This window comes from Arvicanthis niloticus, chromosome 6, assembly GCF_011762505.2.
Source record: "Arvicanthis niloticus isolate mArvNil1 chromosome 6, mArvNil1.pat.X, whole genome shotgun sequence".
Classification (NCBI taxonomy): domain Eukaryota; kingdom Metazoa; phylum Chordata; class Mammalia; order Rodentia; family Muridae; genus Arvicanthis; species Arvicanthis niloticus.
The window spans coordinates 18183707-18188303 of record NC_047663.1 but is presented as its reverse complement, the minus strand read 5'-3'; the positions used below and the strand labels follow the sequence as shown (position 1 = coordinate 18188303).

The 4597-nt window shown below is 47.7% G+C and overlaps 1 pseudogene; it reads left to right on the top strand.

The window, feature by feature from the left end:
- The first annotated feature begins 444 nt into the window (after positions 1–444).
- LOC117712235 (5S ribosomal RNA) lies at positions 445–563 on the top strand (annotated as a pseudogene).
- Positions 564–4597: the final 4034 nt, after the last annotated feature.

Genomic DNA, 4597 nt, shown 5'->3' with positions numbered 1-4597 from the left:
GGCACAGAGACACTGGCTTGGTTCTTCCACTTCCCGACCCTCCACAGGACTTGTAGGAACACTTTTCCCAATAAAATACCTCTCATTGACTCTTTCCCAGAGTAGGGTGATGGAGAGACCTGCATAAGATTGCAAACTGGCTTGATCCACCCAGAGGAAGATCTGGCACCAAGTACTAACATCCTGCATGAACATGGCCTCGGACCAGCACTTTTGCTCCAGGAGTTTATCTTGTGTTCATTCATGCATCCAATGGTCTATAGACAAGCTCATTCACGGCAGCTCTGCTTTCAAACAATGATGCTTGGTGCCAGCTCGGTGGGAGAATCAGAAGTCCAAGATCAGCCTAAATTACAATAGCAAGTTCACAGCCAGCCTGGGCTGCTTGAGAGTCTGTCACTAAATAAATAAATAAGCAAATACATTTTTAAAAATTTAAAGCACGTCTATGGCCATACCACCCTGAACGTGCCTGATCTTGTCTGATCTCGGAAGCTAAGCAGGGTCCAGCCTGGCTAGTACTTGAATGGGAGACTGCCTGGGAATACCAGGTGCTGTAGACTTTAAAAAAAAAAAAAAAGAAAGAAAGAAAGAAAAGAAAAGAAAGAAAGAGAAAAAGAGAAAAAATTTAAAAAAATAAAGCACAAAAAATTAGAAATAACTAAGTGTCCATCACCAAGGATGGGGTAAATAGATTATGGTTCATCTCTCTGGCGGACTGTTATATAGCCATGAGGAAGGAGTGGACAGACAGGCTCACTACAGGCTGAGTAGAAGAAATCTTTACAATATAGTGGGAAAGCTCTGGTACAGCAGAATGTGGCAGTTTAAAACCAAAGGGTGGCCAGCCACCTTGCTGAGGTCAGGAGCAGACTCCAGGAATGCATCAAGAAACTCTGGCTGAGCAATTGCTGGGGACAGGGACAGCTGTGGGTGTCAAGATTTCTCCTGGGCACTTTTTGCCATTTATATGAGGTGCAAGCTTGTGATATTGTATTTATTAGTCAGAATTCCCTTGAGTCACAGAGCTTATGGAATGTCTCTCTATATTGAGGGAATTTATTGTGATGACTTGCAGTCTGCAGTTCAACTAACCCAACAATGGGCAGCTGTGGATGGGAAGTCCAAGAATCTAGTAGTTGTTCAGTCCCACAAGGCTAATTGTTTGAGCTGGTCTTCTGTAGAAGTAGATTCTAACATGTGCTGGCAAGTAAATGCAAGAGTGAATCTTCCTTCTTCCAATGTCCTTATGTAGGCCTCCATCAGAAGATGTAGCCTGGTTAAGGTGTGTGCCACCATGCCTAGATCTAAAACTTGCTTTGTCCCAGGCTGACCTTGAACTCAGAAATCTCCTTGCTTCAGTCTCCTGGGATTAGAGGCATATATTCCCTTGCCTGGGCCTAAGCTTTTCATGGACACTATACCTCAAGATTTTCATGTCAAGATCCAGGTCAGAAACTTGTGTCTTCCAGCCTTAAGATCTGGATCACAGGTGAGCCCTCCAATTCTGGATTGTAGTTCATTCCAGATATAGCCAATTTGAGAACCAGAAATAGCCATTACAGATATGCATCATACAATATGCATGAGCTAAAAACAACACAGAGCAGCCATATGCCCAGGGTCTGCAGGACAGTTAGTCCATCTCGTGCTTGTCTCCAGAAAGCCAGTTCAATAGCCAGAACCAGCAACCTTGGTTCTCATTTCTCATTCACACAAGCACGTTCAGATAAGCACACCGGTTGCTAAGTAAGAACAGTCGCTGGTTCAGGCTGGCCAGAGACCAAAAGTGTACGCTGTCTGTCCACACCCTGTACCCAAGTCACCAGAAGCTTCCCAAGCTCCCAGACCTAGCAGGGCTCAGTTCTTTCTTTCTGCTGCATGAAATGCCAGGTGCAATCTTTGGCAAGGACAAGATGATGTAGAGGCTGGACAAATAGCCAAGTGGCCTCTCTCTGTGTGAGCGCTCCGTGGGTGGGTATCCTAGTTTTTTGTGTCTGTGATCAAAAGAAACTCGAAAAGGAAAGGGTTTGCTTCAGCTTACAGGCTATGTATTCCATCAGCGAGGGAAGCCAAGGCAGAAGCTCGAGGCAGGACTCTGAAGCAGAAACCATAGAGTAATGCTATTTACTGGCTTGCTCCCTGGCTCATTCAGCTACCTCTTTTATCCAGTCCACAGCTCAGAGATAGCACTGCTCACAGTAGGGTGGACCTTCACACATCAGTGATCAATAAAAAACCAATGCTCCCAGCAGGCTAGAGAAATGGTTCGGTGCTTAAGATCCTTTGCTGCTCTTGCAGAGGGCCTGACTGTAGTTGCCAACATGCATGTGGAGGCTCACAATCTTCTGGAACTCCAGTTCCAGGGGATCCAACCTTTTCTTCTTGCCTTGCAGGCACCAGATTCCCATATGTGGTGCTCATACTTAATACACAGGCATTCATGCATAGACATAAAATATATCTTCTTAAAAAAAAAAAGACAGAAAGAAAATGCCCCCACAGACCTGCCCATGGGCCTGTCCCATGGAGGCAAATCCTCACTGAGGTCCCCCTCTTCTCAAGTGTCTCTGGTTTGTGCCCAGTTGATAATAAAACTAACTAACAAGTTGACCTTCTCGTGTAGCCTAGGATGGTCTTGAACCCCTGATCCTCCTACTTCTACTTCCACAGGACTAGGATTTGCAGGTGCTGACCTATACTCTGTTTCTCTGTGTCTGACACAGGCCCCAAAATGTTTTCTCCATGCCTGGCAGTCTGTAGGTCTTTTTGTCCCTGGCATAGAGTGCAGGGGATGGAGTCCTTCTCTTCAACCGCTGAGATCTGAGTCTATCAGGGTGGTGAGCAGAACTCTGGAGTTAGATATGCTAGGTGGGTAGATGGTTTCATTTGAGCTCTGCCCTTCCCATAGCCAGGGTTTTAACCTAAGCCTTAGTTTTTTTGTCTGTACAATGAGGTCAGAGGTTCTGCACCCAGAGAGTAGAGTGAGCCCCAGGGTGCCACGCTGTCTTGGGCCCACCTCCTCTTTGGGTAGAAAAAAGATAAGCACCTCTGAAATGAGACATTGTCCACCCCACCCCCACCCCCTGCCTGCCGCCTCCTCGGCCTCCAGCCTCTCTCCTTTCCCAGAATCCCCTTGTCAATAAAGTCCTCCTATCTGTATGAACACCCTAATGTTATAACCCAAGCCATAGCCTCCTATGCTAATGTTCAAGGGCTGGAGGATTAGCTGTCAGTCCAGACCCCGAAGAGTGTTTTTCCAGAGTAGCTGATCCAAAGGAGGTCAAGCCAGAGTCAGACAGCCCAGGCCCCTCCCACAGCAGTCCTGGTCCAGTCACTACCAACCTTCCATCAAACTACTGGTGCAAAGGCAGCTAGGAGCTGTCCAGGGTCCTAAGCCTCAGCTTAGGCCTTCCCCACACCCCCACTCCCTTTCCCTGCACTGGAGGAGCGGAGGAGAGCTGAAACAGCTCTGATTCCTCTGACAGGAGATGGCACCCAGGGCGGGCTGGGTTGACAAGTTGCATTTTACAAGGACTCTGCAATTAGACCCTGCGTTCAACGCGCCTGTCGCTCAGTCTTCTGATATACAGTATACAGTGGCGAACTAGCTTAATGCTCGGGAACTGAAAATAGTTGCCCTGTGACGTCACCTCTCCCTCCCCTGTCTGTGATCTCTGGCAGTGCGGGGGGGAGAGGGGAGTGGCAATGACCCAGAGTTAAGGCTTTCCTGCATCCACTCCAGGGAACAGAGCGTCAAGGGAAGACCTGATGTGACCTGTCTTGAGCTCAGTGACTCCAATGCAAATGGCCACCTTCTCCAAGACTCACAGTGTCACACGGGCCAGTTCCTTTGGGAGGAAGGAAGGAGAGAGTGATCTGTTTGAGGCTTGGATTCCCAGATATTGGGGTTCCAGTCATTGGCTGTATTCTGTCCCCAATTTTCTCACAATGCTGACAGATAGCCATTTGAATGCTGTCTTTGACGCCTTCCCTGCCCTAGAAGTGCCCAAATTCTTTCCTGCCTTAAGAACCACATACCATCACAACACCACCTTGTACAATAGTCATTTGCAAGTTTTATAAGTACAAGCAAGTCTAAAAATCCTTTCTGGAAGGAGTAAGAGTGTAGAGTCCGGGGTCCTCCTAGGTCAGTTAGATATTTAAAGCTTTTCCTGAGTTCCCACAAATCCTGGGGAACACTCAAGTGGGCCCAGGGTCTCTGTGAGCTATGCCCTCAGCCCATGCCAACCTTCCTTTTCTTCCGTGTGTGTGTGTGTGTGTGTGTGTGTGTGTGTGTGTGTGTGGTGTGTGTGTGTGTAGATTGATATGTCTATGTATGGCATATGTGCCTGTGCATGCAGATACATTCTCCTATGCACAAGTAAGGGCCACTTCCCCTAAGACAGGGTCCCTCCTTGAACCTGAAGCTGCATTGATGGTCAGCAAGCCCAAGGAGCCTCCTGCCTTTCTCTACCATAGCACACATGGTTAAGGATGCTTATGGCTACGCCTACTTTTTTGTTTTTGTTTTCATGGGTGCTGGGATCCAAAGCCAGATCCTCATGCTACCCAACAAATGACCTTACCCACTGGG